At 36.3% G+C, this 16,970-nt stretch overlaps 1 pseudogene across 1 annotated transcript; it reads right to left on the bottom strand.

Annotated features, from left to right (window-relative positions):
• Positions 1 to 14,440: 14,440 nt before the first annotated feature.
• Positions 14,441 to 16,536, bottom strand: LOC306661034 (DNA polymerase iota-like; annotated as a pseudogene). Its single transcript has one exon. The product of its transcript is annotated as a DNA polymerase iota-like (transcript).
• Between the last annotated feature and the right edge of the window lie 434 nt (positions 16,537 to 16,970).

Raw genomic sequence — 16,970 nt, 5'->3', positions numbered from 1 at the left:
AAAAAAATCCTGGTCTGCTTATGATACTTAGGGTCAATTATAATTAATGATAGAGAAAGAACATGATTTATCTGGCACCTGTTTGTGCAGGGCTCGGCCAGTCAGCCAGGCTGGACAGTGGTTGAAGGTGGGATGGATCTAAGCACAATAATGATCAGAACATTCAGGTTCATGTTCAAGACGGGAAGGCTCAGTAATTGGTCAAACCCAGAGAATTCTCTTCCTCAGAGATAAAGATCTTTAAAGCAGACTAAGTACTCCTTGTTGCAGGGGCAGGGTAGAGAATTCTTTTGAGAGCTCCTTTAAACTCAGTGTTTCTTGACCCTGATTTTAAGAAAGAAGAGTTGACATTGATTAAGTGATTTGTAGGACTCTCTATAAACCAGAGCACAGTCTGGCTGTAAGTCTGACCTCTTGACTCCTGGACTATTGAGAGGTCAAATGGATTTTCCCAGTGAGAGGATCATGTCTAACCCAGATTGAGAAAGGTGCCCTCCTCCTCCTTCCATTACCACTCTGGTCTAAGTCTCCATCCATGTGATTATTGATTCAGTGAGTTCAACAAATGTAAGCAGTGATTTAGAATAAAAATCACACCGTAAGACAGTCCCATTACCTCTCAAACTGTCCCCACCCTCCTTCTCGCAAGACCCTCCCACCACTATTGTCACTATCCGGGTCATCTGCTAAATCCTGATCTGCTTTTCATCAGCATAGATTTGCCTTTTCTAGAATCTATTTTATTTAAAAGGAATTGTGAAATTGCCTAAACTGAACGAGGAGGACATACACAATTTAAATAGACCAATTTCAAGTACTGAAATTGAAGAAGTCATCAAAAGCCTACCAACAAAGAAAAGTCCCGGACCAGATGGGTTCTCAGCCGAGTTCTACAAAACCTTTAAAGAAGAGCTCATTCCAATACTTCTCAAAGTATTCCATAAAATAGAAGAGGAGAGAACCCTCCCAAACTCATTCTATGAAGCCAATATCACACTGATACCTAAACCAGACAGAGACTCATCAAGGAAAGAAAATTTCAGACCAATATCCTTAATGAACATCGATGCAAAAATTCTCAACAAAATTTTAGCAAATCGCATACAAAAACATATTAAAAAGATAGTGCACCATGATCAAGTGGGTTTCATTCCAGGGATGCAAGGTTGGTTCAACATCAGGAAATCAATAAATGTCATTCACCATATCAATAGACTTAAAGTCAAGAATCACATGATTATTTCAATAAATGCAGAAAAAGCATTTGATAAAATACAGCACCCCTTCATGCTCAAAACACTAGAAAAAATAGGGATAGTGGGAACATTCCTTAACACTGTAAAGGCCATTTATGCTTAGCACATGGCTAATATCATTCTAAATGGTGAAAAACTAAAAGCATTCCCCCTAAAAACTGGAACAAGGCAGGGATGCCCTCTTTCACCACTTCTATTTAACATCGTTCTTGAGACTCTAGCCAGAGCAATTAGACAAACCAAAGAAATTAAAGGGATACGAATTGGAAAAGAAGAACTCAAACTATCCCTGTTCGCTGATGACATGATTATATATTTAGAGGAACCTGGAAATTCCACCAGAAAACTCTTAGAACTCATAAGTGAATTTAGTAAAGTAGCAGGTTACAAGATCAATGCTCATAAATCCAATGCATTTTTATACGTAAGTGATGAATCTTCAGAAAGAGAAATTAGGAAAACTACCCCATTCACAATAGCCTCGAAAAAAATAAAATACTTGGGAATCAATCTCACAAAAGAGGTGAAAGACATCTACAATGAGAACTATACAACACTAAAGAAAGAAATTAAAGAACACCTTGGATGTCCTTGGATGGAAAGATCTTCCATGTTCTTGGATAGGAAGAATTAATATTGTCAAAATGGCCATACTACCTAAAGTGCTATACAAATTCAATGCAATTCCAATTAAAATCCCAATGACGTACCTTACAGAAATAGAGCAAGCGATTATGAAATTAATCTGGAAGAATAAGAAACCCAGAATAGCTAAAGCAATCCTCAGTAGAAAGAGCGAAGCAGGGGGTATCGCAATACCAGATCTTCAACTCTACTACAAAGCAATAGTAACAAAAACGGCATGGTATTGGTACCAAAATAGAAAGGTAGATCAATGGTACAGAATAGAGGACACGGACACAAACCCAAATAAATACAATTTTCTCATACTAGACAAAGGTGCCAAAAATATGCAATGGAGAAAAGATAGCCTCTTCAACAAATGGTGCTGGGAGAATTGGAAATCCATATGCAACAGAATGAAACTAAACCCATATCTCTCACCATGCACGAAACTAAACTCAAAATGGATTAAGGACCTTGGAATCAGACCAGAGACCCTGCAGATTATAGAAGAAAAAGTAGGTCCAAATCTTCACCTTGTTGGTCTAGGATCAGACTTCCTTAACAGGACTCCCATAGCACAAGAAATAAAAGCTAGAATCAACCACTGGGATAGATTCAAACTAAAAAGTTTTCTCTCAGCAAAGGAAACTATCAGCAATGCGAAGAAAGAGCCTACAGAGTGGGAGAATATCTTTGCCAATCATACTTCAGATAGAGCACTAATCTCCAGAATCTATAAAGAACTCAAAAAACTCTACTCCAAGAATTCAAAGAATCCAGTTGACAAATGGGCTAAGGAAATGAATAGACACTTCACAGAAGAAGATCTACAAGCAATCAACAAACATATGGAAAAATGTTCAACATCTCTAGTAATTAGAGAAATGCAAATCAAAACTACCCTAAGATTCCATCTCACCCCAATTAGAATGGCGATTATCAAGAATACGAGCAACAACAGGTGTTGGCGAGGATGTGGGGAGAAAGGTACACTCATACATTGCTGATGGGGCTGCAAATTAGTGCAGCCACTCTGGAAAGCAGTGTGGAGATTCCTTAGAAAACTTGGAATGGACCCTCCATTTGACCCAGCTATCCCACTCCTTGGCCTATACCCAAAGGACTTAAAATCAGCTTACTACAGAGATACAGCCACATCAATGTTCATAGCTGCTCAATTCACAATAGCCAGACTGTGGAACCAACCTAGATGCCCTTCAATTGATGAGTGGATAAAGAAACTGTGGTATATATATACAATGGAATATTACTCAGCCATAAAGAATGATAAAATTATGGCATTTGCAGGCAAATGGATGAAATTGGAGAATATCATGCTAAGTGAGATAAGCCAATCTCAAAAAGCCAAAGGACGAATGATATCGCTAATAAGTGGATGATGACACATAATGGGGGGAGGGAAGGGTTAGTGTTAGGGTTAGAGTTAGGGTTAGGGAGGGGGGCAAGTATGGAGGAAGGAAGCACTGTATAGAGGGAAAAGAGGGGTGGGAGGGGTGGGGGCAAGGGAAAAATAACAGAATGAATCAAACAACATTACTCTATGTAAATTTATGATTACACAAATGGTATGCCTTTACGCCATGTACAAACAGAGAAGCAACATGTATCCCATTTGTTTACAATAAAATGAAAAAAAAAAAAATAAATAAAAGCAAAATAATAAAATAAAAAAATAAAAGGAATTGTGTAGCATGGGCCCTTTTATGCATGACTTGCTTCACTTTATTATACTGCCCATGGGAGGCACTAAGGTTGTGATATGTACTAGTAACTCATCCCTTGTGTGTAGATAGCAGTATTCCATTGTGTGAACAGGCTGCAATGGGTTTATCCATTCTCCAATTGAAAGCCTTTTGAGCTGTTTCCCCTTTGGGGCTAGAATTTTAATGAATCTGCTAAGAACATCCCAGTGCAAGTCTCTGTGTGAACATGATTTCATTTCAGTTAGTTTAGTACCCACAGGTGGGTTTGCTGGGTCTTACCTGAGGGCATGGTCAATTTTTTAAGAAACTGCCCAGTTTTCAATTTGTATTCCCTTTAGCAATTTACAAAAGTTCTGGTTTCTTCATACCCATGTCAAAAGTTGGTATTGTCAGCTTTGTAAAAATGACCATGGTATTGACAGTGTAATGATAGTTTATTATGATTTTAATTTGCATTTTCCCAACAACTAATGATGTTAATCATATTTTTATGTACTTATTTGACTTTCATATGTATTTGCTTGTGAATTGTGCTGTTGTTGCTTTTTGGTACCAGGGATTAAACCGAGGGGTGCTTCACCACTGAACCACATCCCAGCACTTCTTATTTTTTTAATTTTTAAATAGGGTCTTGCTAAATTGCTGAAGACCTCACTAACTTGCTAAGACTGGCCCCAAACTTGTGATCTTCCTGCCTTGGCCTCCCAAGTCCCTGGGATCACAGGCATGTATTACAATGTCCAAGTTTTGAATTGCATATTCATATTCTTTGCCCTGTTTGTAATCAGGTTGATTCTCATTACTGAATTGTAAAAAGTGCTTTATGAATTCTGGACACAAGTCCTTTATTAGATATATGTTTTACATGTCCTTTCCCAGATGAGGGCCTGTTTTAAATTTTGTGCATTTTGAATTTTGGTGGAGTGCCATTTGTCAATTTCTTCATCTTTTAACATTTGTACTTTTGTGATCCTATTAAGAAATCCTTGTTTAAGAGTAAAATTCCTCCAAATTAATTCATAGATGCAATAAAATATGGATCAATATCCCAAAAGTCTTGTCAAAATTAACAAATTGGTCCTAAAATATACATGAAAATATAAAGGATATAGAATAGCCACAATAAAGTTAAAGGACTTCAATTACTTTATATTAAGACTTGTGTCTAGCCATAGAAATCAAAACTGTGTTACTTGTATAAGAATAGACAGATAAATCAGTGGAACAGATAGTCTAAAATACACTCACACACATTCACACAATCCATTGATTTTTAAAAATATTTTTTAGTTGTTGATGGACTTTAATTTTATTTTATTCATATGCGGTGGTGAGCATAAACCCAATGCCTCACACATGCTCGGCAAGAGCTCTACCACTGAGCTATAATCCAAGCCTCCATTGTATTATTTTTTTTACAAAAATTCTAAGGTAAAAAAATGGATAATAATTTCAACAAAATAGTGCTGAATGCTTAGGTTAGCAATAGGTTTAAACACATATATTCAATTCTTAACTAACAATATAAAATAATCCAAAGTGAGTCATTGACCCAAATGTAAAAATAAAACTATAAAAACTTCCAGAAGAAAACAGAGGAGGAAAAAAATTTTGCTTATAAGTTAAACCAAAGCAGGTGTTAGCAAACTGACCAGCAGTAAAATGTGACCCATTGCCTGTTCTTATAAAGTTTTACTGGAACTCAGAAGTGTTCCTTCATTTATACACAGCCTGTGGTTTTCATAGCACAGGGACTGAGTTGAGTAACTTCAATAGAGATCATGCAAACCATATAGTTTAAAGGATTCACTATCTGATTCTTTATAGACACTTTGCTGACTCTTGGGACAGAATATAGCTATCCCTTGGTATCCAGAAAGAATTGATTCAAGATAACCCAAGGATGTGAAAGTCCATTATATTTGCATAATAACCTATGTATGTCTTCTGTACACTTTGAATCGTCTCTAGATTTTTCTATAATACCTAATACGATGTAAACCATTGTTTACCATATTGTTTAGTGAATACTGAGAAGAAAATACTTTTCACATTCTGTAATTATTTTTTTCTAATATTTTGGATTCACATTTGGCTGATCTGTGGATGGAACCCATGGATACATAAGACCAAAAGTATGGAAATGGAAGCACAGCTACCTAGCATTCAGAGAAACTATTTAAAGTTCTTAAAGTATCTCACATGGTCCTCTGTGACCCTGCCTCACTTTCCCCTCTGAATCCATGGGCTATCCTACCCTCTCAGGCTCCAGGCAGCCCTTGCCTAAGGGCTGCTGCTCCGGATTTTCCTTGCCTGGCATATGCTACAGCTATCCCCTAGGCCCTTGCTTTAAGTCTCAGATCAAATGTCGCTTTCTTAATGAGGTCTGTATTTTCCACCCTTTTATCTTTAGAACTCATGCCTGCCCACTCCCTTAACACCTATTTCGAGCCAGCTCTACCTCTTTCCTCTCCATAGCCCTTATCGTCTTTTAACATTGATTTTAATTTACTTTTTAAAAAGTGTTTTGTATAGTTAATATAAGGAAATGATCAAAGTTTGATTTTACAAATCAGACAATTTATTATGAAAGATTGTTTTTTGACAATGCTTAAAGAAGCGGAGAATAATGAGAATAAAACTCACAGGGAATACACTCCACAGAGGAGGTGCATTAACCACATGGTGAGTTCCAATTTTATACAATGTGCAATTATTAAAGTCTAGCTGTTCAATTAGGACAGAAGCAGGCCTCCGTGGAGGTAAAGTATAATTAAAGTTTGAAGTTTATCTTTCTATGAGAGGTTCTTGGAAGAGACAGTTTGACCAACCTGGCACACAGTTGTGATAACACACAAGGTTCCTAGCAGTCAGCAAGTGGGCTGGTGTTGGCCAGAGAGGGCAGGTAGGGTTGTGGAAACCTGGCCACAGAGTAGCCCTGCCACAGCCTGAGCTCTCAGTGAGTCTGCAAATCATAAGTGCTTTGGAGACGTGCATTTGGGGCCAATAATTCACATATGGGGTCTGATAAGGTGTGCTGTAACATTCTGGAGGAAAGGGGGATTATACTCCATGTTCTTATCACAGCAAAACATATGTCACATAGCAAATAATGTGTTTAGAGTCATTTCAAAGCTGCATAATAAAAAGTTCTTCTCCAATACCCACCCTTCCAGAAGGTAAACTCACCAGTGCAGGGGCTGTTATCTCATGAAGCATTAAGGATATTTTTCATGTCATTTATACATCTTGTATATATTTTAGCATATTTAGTTTTTATGAGGCATTTATCAGATCTATATTATTTGCTTTGATAGAAAAGAGTATCCCTATGTATAATTATATGGTTTAGTAATAGCTACACTTACTTTATGCCCACCAAGGGGCCAAGTGTAAAGACCCACATTATCTTATTATTCAATCCTCACAATAACCCAGAGGTATAAACTATTATCACAGCATTTCAGAGTCACTTGGTAATTTGCTCAGGGTCACATAATTCATTAAATTGTAGGCAAAAGATTCAAACAGGATCCCTTGTCATATTCTTGCTTAGTTCAGTATTTTACATTCCAGGTACACTAAACTCTAGGAGATAAGTCATAGACATCGATGACCCCAGAGGGTGACCACCTGGATTTGAGGTGGAATTGGATAGGACCAACATAATTCTCTCTAAAGCATATGCTGAGTCATATTTGATAGTCTCTAATTTCTTTTTATTTATGCAAGATTTATATTTACTTTAAAGGGGTATACTAAGTTAATTATTAAGGTTATCATACTACTAGTTGATAGATGAATCATACAGGTGCAAAATTCCTTTTCCAAAACCCTTTAGGCCAGATTTGGGGCAGAGGTCAGAGAGGTTTTTAGAAACGTAAAGCAATAAATGCACCATTTATCAGGAGCAAAGGGGGTTTGGGATAACCTTTAATAATTATAAGCATTTCCATAGGAAAATGTGTAAGTGTACACATTAAATGGGATTGTAAAAAGCATCACGTGTTTTGCCACCAAATGAGGGTCAATTTAGTTGTAGTTTTCTAGTCTGCTTGCTGAGTTTTTTTGGGGCAAATTATTATCTTCCTGGCCCTCATTTCTCTGTACAAGGGATACTTACATTTTACATTTTTGAGTTAGTAATATATGGAAATGGACATTTTTAAATTTAGAAATTGCACAAGTGAGTGTTCATTAAGGGATGGCTAATAGTATCTGTGTTCTGTGGAAGGAACAAGAACCATTTCCTTAAATAAGAAGTTATACTTCTCACTTCTTATCAGAATTAGGAAATAAATTCACTCTTTAGAATACAATCTTTATAGTATTTATCTGAATTTACAATTTATGTAATAATAAGATTCCAAAGAACAATTTTAGGATCAGTTTCTCTTTTAAAATAATTTCCTTGCTTCATTTTGATTCACAAATAAGCCCCTAAAAACACTGCTGTATTAAGAAGCCTGATTCTCATTATCTAATCCCCATCTGTATTAACATAATCTATTATTTATTTTCAAACCAAATTACTATCGTATTTGAGGTTTCAGCTGGGTTAGTGAACTTCTGGCCAGGACCTGACTAAACTGATAAAAGTAATTTCAGCATTTTAATGATTCATACCATCCTGGATGCAGCGGAAACTACTAGCATTTGATCTCGAAATGAACAAACTAAAATCAATGTAAACTGTGCACATCAAAACCTCGAGGTGATAAGCACAGTCTTTGAGAAACATTAATCAAGCTGTGGGCTGTGGGTGCAGTCAGCAAGACATTCTTACTTAACTGACCCCAAGGACCTCTGCTAGCCCTGTCACTAGCCACCTTGCCTGGTTCTCCATGGTGTGGTTTGGAAGAACATGCCTGAATAGCCTTAGGACTTCTGAGGATGTTCCCTCTTTCTGGAATGTTGGAGATCTCCTTCCTCCAATGCCATCCACTCCTCTGTATTGAGCTCCAACTCACCTTCCATTTCTCATCCTCATCAGGAGTTCCACTGACAAAGTCTCCCTCAAGATCTCAGGTCTGGTGTATGTGCCTCTCCTAGCATACTGCGAAGACGGCATTCCTGCAGCTTCGTAAACACCGTGTTATAATTGGTTGCTTGTCTATCTGCCTTGCTTAGATTGTAAGAGGGACCATATTTATGTCCCCAACTCTATTCCCAGTACGTTAGTACAGTACCTGGGACATAGAAATAATGATTTGTTAAGTATATAAGCCTCCTAGGAGTTATCTCTTAGGAGAAGAAGAAAAAAAGTGAAGAGAAAAAGTTTTAATAACAACTGCCATATAGGATTGTGATAGTAAAGTAGAATGCTGCGTATAAATATGCTTTTTGTATCAAAATGCTTAGTAGGTAATAGGTATTCCATGAATGCTAATTGAACATGTGACCTTTCCCAGAGTCAAAATATCACTGCTTTTTAATTTTGTTTTAGATTTAGTTCAGACTACAATTCTATATCCACAAGCATCACACACTAACATTCCTTTATCCTTCACTCTTTCCATGGTTGCTTTTTCTTCTTTTTTGGGGTTGTTAAATAGATTAGAAAATATGTTGAAAGTTAACTGTCTTTTTAGAACGGTTGGGTGAATCTGGCTGCTCTTTTAATTTTTGAATATCTTAAATTGCTTTTTTTTTTCAAGTACATTTTGTTCAGTAAAACCCCTAAACTCATTTTGTGAAACACATTTTCTACTATTTTCTAAGTAACCATTTTACAGACAATTGAAGACATGTATTTCTGACTTATTTATACTTAGGATACAATTAACATTCTGCTTCAACAAATGTCTTAATCCCTAATCATTATTACATGGATACATAATACATCCCTTTCAGCATTGAATGCTAAAACAACTAGGTGGAAATTTGATGAAGAAAAAGATATTGCATAGTATCCAAGTGTTTCCCGATAAGTTACTTATCAGTGACTAAGGAAAAGCGGTAACTTGCCCAATGAGAAAAGTAGCAGATATAACTTTAACTTGAGTGCCAAAGATAACATCACATTGGAACAAACTAACATCATGTGCCTTTTATATGATACACGGTGAAGGTCACGATGTCACAATAGTTGCGTTTCTGTCCCAAATGTATAACTTGATCTAATCATAAGGAAACATCAGACAAACCCAAATGAGGAGACATTCTACCATATAATTGGCCTATACTCTTCAAAAATGTCAAGGTCAAAAAACACAAACAAAGTCTATGAAAATTTTCTGTATAAAAAGAGAATTTTAAAAATGAGAATTGTTGTGTAACATAATACACGATCTTTGGATCCTCAACACAAAGAGGAGGAGAGGTGATAGCTATAAAGTACATATAAAGTACATTTCTCAGAAGGGTACAGAATTTGAAGTGTGGGTTATAGATCAAATAATTTTTTTGTTGTTGTTGGGTTTTTTTTTTTTTTTTTTTGCATTGAAATAAAATTTGAAATCCTGAAAGCCATGCTGTGTTTATGTAAGTAGGAAATGTTCACTGAAATATTCAGGGGTAAAGAGCATAGTCATTCTTATTCTAAAATGTCCAGAAAAAAATTAAAGAGAAGTAACATGAAGAAAAAATGTAAAGGGTAGAAGCAGGTGTGGTAGTGCACACCTGTAATCCCAGCGGTTTAGGAGGATGAGGAAGGAGGATTAAGAGTTCAAAGCCAACCTCAGCAAAAAGCAAGGTACTAAACAACTCAGTGAGATCCTGTCTCTAAATAAAAAACAAAAGAGGACTGGGGAGGTGGCTCAGTGGTCCAGTGCCCCTGAGTACAATCCCTGATAAAAGCCCCTTCCCACCCCCCACAAAAAAAAAAGATTACATAGAGTTCCTTGTTCTATTCTTGCAAATTTTCTGTTGAGTTTAACCTTTTATCCAAATAAAACATTACCCCCAAAAGGCCCACACTCAAATACACTAGTTCAGGGATCAATTATTCATTAGCTACCTCGATAAAGAGCTTTTATCAGTTGCTGAGGAAAAAAAAATTCCAAAGTAGTGACCTTAAACAACAAAAATTTGATTTTTTTTCCTCAGTGAGCCTGAGGGTGGGCTGAACTCAGCTGGGCTGGTCTGTTGCTCCACAAGGCTTAGGCTGTGGGTTTTCATTCTGCTGCATTTGTCTGGGAACTCAGCTGTGGACACACATGATGGGCACTCATTCCCTAGGGTTTCTCCTTGCTAGTTTAGACTGAACTTATTAGAAATAAAAACTGGGGGAAAAGTAAAATGCCTTTACTTCTTTTACAGCCTGGGCTCCGAAGCTCTAGAACTTCTCCTGCATGGCATTCTATTCTTAGAAGCAAATCAGAGCACAGCTCAAATTCACTCAGACAGGAAATGGACTCTGCTCTTGTTTAAAAGAGTTACTTCCCAGGGACAAGAAGAATTTTCAGCAGCCATATTTTAAGGCCACAAAGCCAAAATAAAACAATTTAGATAGTTTTGAATGAACTTCTCTATGAGTATAATTTGGATATATTAGCATATGAAATAAATGTCAAAGGAGTTTTAATTTGCATGAAAGTTAATTTGTTGTGTTCATGGATTCAGAACCATCTTTTGTAATTGCAGATTAGATACTGTTTACTATAAACTATTTTTTCATTATAAAAAGTGGGTGTTCTGGCTTGAGCCATTTCTTAGGATTTAAACTTGTCTGGTTCTTGTCAGCTACTGGGAGACCATTTGCATAATGAACTTCTGAATGTAAAAAGGAAAAAGAGTGTTTGCACAGGTTCCTGAGGGTGAGGAGGATGGTGTGGACCATAGAATTTCTCCCCCTTGGATACTGTTCCCTGTCCCTGGCCCATAGACTTATACCAAAGAAGACATTCAATTTTCCCTCAGAACCAAGCTATTGGAACTGTTCATGTAATACGTGCCTGTCATTGTACCCATCCTAATCACGATTACAACTGATAAGTCTTAATCATCCTGTCACAAGACCTGATGGAACCTGTAATTTTTTTCTACCGTTCAACCTCCTGAACTCAGAAGCATTGCACATGAACTGACTAAGAACGTGAGGCAAAGATCTTGAAGTCCCAGACAATGAAAGCATGACAATTTCATGTTATTTAGGTTTTCTGTCAATCATACGCACTACAGAATACTCATAAATGCCAAAATATGAATGGCATTCCTTTTCTGTGTCTAGGAGTCCAGATTTTTTTGTTTTAATATCTTTCATTATTAAAAATTTTTTTCAACACATAAAAAGTTACAAAAAAGAGGACTCCTTATGTACCCATCACCCAGTTATAACAGTTGTTAGCCCATGACAAGTAAAGTTTAATTTCCGCCCCTTTGCTCTACCCTCATGCAGGTACTTGGTGGACTTTAAAAAAAAAAAAAAATTTCCAGACATTGTAATTTTACCTATAAAACCTTAGCATGTATTATTAAAAGATAAGGCTGTGGAGCTGGGGTTGTGACTCAGTGGTAGAGCACTTGCCTCGCATGTGTGAGGCACTGGGTTCGATTCTCAGCGCCGCATACAAATAAATAAAAATAAATGTCTATTGACAACTAAAAAAAAAAATCAAAAAAAGAGATGAGGTTGATTTTTTTCTGTGAAGGATTACATCAAATATTTTTAAACAATTGTCTTTGGCTTCAATAATTAGCAACAGAAGTGGCAGTGATCTGAGGTTGAACAGTTGCTGGGCAGATGTCCTTGTAGAAGTACTTTTTGTATGAGATCAGAATGGGCCCTGGCAAGTCTGTGGTTCTGGCAGCCTTTTATGGTAGTATCAGGCAGCCATGTACAAGGCTTCCTTCACAACCTTCTGACTTCATCTACTCTGTTGTTGTTCAGGTTGACGCAGTGACTCCATTTGATAAGGACTTTTGAAGCATCATTACTATTTGTGTATGTTGAACAATTAATAATTTATTTGTTTTAGCTAAGTCTAATTACTGTTTGAAGCTCTGATAATCTCAGAATTATCTTTCTGGAGTTATTTCAGCCTAAATACAAAAAAGTTTCAAAGTTTCACATGTCCTCTTTAATTGATAACACCTATTAAGTCTTTGCAGTCTTGTCTTTTTTTTTTTTTTTTTTTTTTTTTTTTTTTTTTTTTTTTAGTTTTCTAAGAAACCAGGTTATTTTTATAATTCCTGCTCCTCACCCCATGGTTACTGATTCAGCTGATTACCTCCTGTAGCATCCTATCCTTTAATACATTTCTCTGAATGCAAGTTTTTTAAAGGAAGAGACTTAGGGGCAATTAGACTAGAAAGGTTGGAGTTATTATTAAGACACAAAAGTAGGAACTTGGCAGTCATGGTAAGAGTGCCTGAGAAGTAAAAGAAAATGAAACATGTAATAGGTTTTGTAACAGTAAATGAGATGATAACCTAGAATTGTTTAGTCAGTCAACAAGTTTTATATTAGCATCTACTCTATTACCATAGGAACCTCTTACTCCAAAAAGTTTAACAGCTAAAGTGAGACCTTAGAGAAAATCTTGTGATATGTATACTACTGACTCTGGCATCTGCATATTTCTACCTCTCCCTATATCCATGTTCTATTCTACTTTCAACTTGACCACAGTCGTTCAGCTATAGCCTGATTCTTAGCAGACAACAACTCTCAAGATTTGTGACAAATCACTCAAGAAACTGTGATGTCACTTCTGAATTAAATAATTGACAATACTTTTAAATTTTTGATGTATTTCTTATACCATATTTGATCTGAATGAAATCATTTCTGATTAATCAAAGAACTCTGTGTGTATGTGTGTGTATGTGTGTGTTACTGGAATTTGAGTCCAGGGCCTTGAGCATACTAGGCAAGCACTCTGCTATATGCTACATTCTGAGCCCTAAAGAACTCTTAAAAATGTGTTACACATATTTAAATGTAGATTTTCATATGGGGGTTTTGGGGAAGATTATTGTGTGTGTTCTTTATTCTCTCTTTCCCCTTTTTTTTTTTTTAAGAATAGCAGTGGTATAGGATTTATAGAAGACAGCTGTATTCTCATCTGCTTCTGTATGCTGTTCATTTTGGTGCATTTGAGTCAGGTATATGAAGGAAATTCAGCTTCACACAGATAATATAGTTTTAAAAGGGAGGAATATTTAGTACAATTGTGGATATTCTCTGAATCTATACCAATCTAGATTTTTTTTAATGCTATCTGTATTATATATCCCAAAATTGTGTGGATAAACATTTTGTGCTTTGTTATAGTAAATCCATCTGCATATTTTGCACGTTGAATGGACTTTTTCTCATAAATAATTTTGCAATATGATGCATTGAAAATATTGGTTCATTGATTTATACAGATCTTCCAAATATGGACATAGTTTTGTTAGACAATCTTAAAAAAAAAATCCCATTCATGAATGGCATCATTAATCTCATCAAAACATCTCGATGCATGGGCAAGCTATTAAGATCATAGTGGTGGATTCAAGTTTTCCAAAATTCTAATTTTTTATGAAAACTAATCTTTCCTCATTGACCACAAAGAGTCAGCAGATAGTTGGAGGTGACATACTCACTTCACTTGTTTTTAAGAGCATGTCTACGTGTTTCTGAGATACACCAACATCTGAATAACCATGTCTTATATCTTAGAACTCCTTCTTTTTTCCTCATTTTTGACCATGATATTCCTTTTATTGAAAAGCAACATAAAACAGACGTAGACATAAGAGAAAGATAATATTTTTACATTATTGCTTTCGTTATGAGGATTTTTATGCTTTGTGCCGGAATTTACTTGCTATATATACTCTCACTTTACCTGAAAATTTTACATCAGATTTCTACATTACTACTAGTGTTTAATTTAGAAGAGCTTAATAAACTGCTAATCTGAAGACAGTGATACTCTCTTTGCTTTCAGCCGTTTCTCTGAACGTGCTTACTTCATGTACAATGTGGAAATCTGATTCAGGTCTCTCCTCCACTCAGTCCACAGTTGTTTTTGTACCTCTTTTGGAAGTTCAGAGAAAAGTTGAGGATGGATAACAGATGAAAAGTAACCTTCTCATCAGAAGAATCTTGCTCTCTGTTTTCTGTGAGTCCTTGACAAGAGGCTGTTGCTGCTGTTTGCGTATGACTATCTGTAGCCCAACTTTTGGAAAAAAGTTGATCACAGCAAATTTGGAAATAAATGGAAAACAGGAACAGCAGGATTTGGAGAGGGAGAGGAAGAATCCTTCAGATTCTTTAGGTCCTTGACTCACTTGTTCATCTTTTAATGGATTATCTATAGAGCATGAATAATCTTTTGAGCTAGACAGATTAGAGGCACTACTGCTACTTAAGCCTGGTGTTCCTGGTTCACAAGGAGACACAGAGTGTATCTGCTTGTTATTTGTTAAATTATCTCTAAGATTTAAGGGACTAACTTGCATTTGTTCTGTAGAAAAGAAAGATAATACTCCTCTGGAAGCATGTAATGGACAACTTAAACTTCCTTTCCCTTGAAAATTTTCTCTAAATTTTCCAGAAAGGATTTATTCCTGAATATCTACTGAAAGCTGCTTGAAGACTTCTTGGTCCACACCCTCAGGAAGTAAACAGAGTGGGAACTCATTCACGTTTTTTCTTTAGAAAAACCTGTAGTAACTATTGGAGACTCTCCAGTTCTTGTACTTTTAATTCTTCCACTTGGTCGAAAAATTCCAGTTTGTTTCTTTGTCTTTGGAAAAATCTTCCACATGACTGTCTTTTATTTTAAAACTGTGCTTGGCAGAGCATAATGTTGTTGATAATGATGATGTTAAATAGTAATCCATGGGCCCTTTCATAGTGTAATTTAGTGCTTTAAGGTTGCAGAGGCACACACTTAAAAGGGTAAGGTGAAAGGCCATTTTCACATTCACCATAATTTGAAAAAATTTCATAAGTATATCAACCATTGGGGTCATCACATCATAATTTCCTGTCCCTAACTTCTGAATTATAGGGCACTGACAACTACCACAACAGTCTCAGATGAATACTGACAGATTACTAATCATATTGTATGGGATTTCCTTCCATCTTGGGATACTCTCTTCAAAAGGCTAGCAAGTACTTCTTCAATCTTTTTTTTTTCAACTTTAACTTTTTATGAACAGTTTTTAAGTGAATTTTCTTCACTAAAGGACTAAGGAAGTCCTGAAAGTGTCACAAGAGAGTTATCCTCTTCATAACTGAGCTTCCAGATATGCTGAGCAACTGAAATTCCTAATTCCTTTTCTAATATTTTAGATTAAAAGGTCTGGAGATCATGCACACTATTGATTCCCAGTGCTTCAAGACGTTTGGCAGTTTTATAACCAATACGAGCCATGTCCTTTATTTTATTCAAAGTATAAATGAGATCTTGACAATTTTCAGGTAACAAGACTGTTTGTTGATTTGGTTTAAAAACACCAGAAACTAATTTTGCCAATAGTTTATTACATGCCACTCCAGCACAGCCAGTGATTATACATGATTACACTTGTCTTCCCGAATCTCTGCTGCAATCAGATCCAACTAGTAGTTTGATAACATGATGTCATGCAGGCTTATAGACTGATTATTGTATACATGACCTGACATAGTCACTGCAGAAAGTGCATCATTTTGAAGCTGCTGGAATTTCTTCTCGACCACTTCTGTAACTACCACAAAATTTTCATCAAATCCAAGTCTTTCAACAACTGGACTAAATTCTTCCAACAATTCTGTTACATTATAAGACATCTCTTCTTCGTAATTGACCGAGTCTTCTCCATTAACCAATCCCAGTTGTGGACATTTTTCTTTTGCATCTCTGACACTGATAAGTTCCCTAACTCCAAGTTTCCTGGCTTTATAGTTGCAAGTAACCACCAAATATTTCTGCTGAACACCTAAAGGTTTGCCCTTTAATTCTGGGTTTGAGAGCATTTCTATTGGTGAATAAAAGCAATCCAGATTCACATGTATTATGACTATGGATGAAGAATTTCAAGTTGGCACCACCTGATCATGAACTGCTTCTTATTTATACCAGGCAGAGTTTGGATAAGTGTCCCCCAAAGGCCCATTAAAGGATTGCTTTCCAGGACATGGCACGACTGGGAGGTGGCAGAAATTTTATGTGGTAGGGACAAAGTGGGAGGTCTTCTGGTTATTGAGAGCATGTCCTTAAGGAGAAATTAGGGCACTGACCTCTTCCTCTTTTTTGATTCTCAGTAACAATGAATTGAGCACTCTGTTCTACCATGTACTTCCCACCATAATGTGTGCCTCACCTCAGGTCCAAAAGCAATAGGCTCAATTGACCATAGACTGAAACCTCCAAAATGGAGCCAAGATTTTTTTTAAGCTGATTGTCTCAAGTATTTTGTTACAGTAATAGAATATTCA

The sequence above is a fragment of the Sciurus vulgaris genome, assembly GCF_902686455.1.
Source record: "Sciurus vulgaris genome assembly, chromosome: 5".
NCBI classification, from domain to species: Eukaryota; Metazoa; Chordata; class Mammalia; order Rodentia; family Sciuridae; genus Sciurus; species Sciurus vulgaris.
This window is presented reverse-complemented; position numbering and strand designations above follow the sequence as displayed.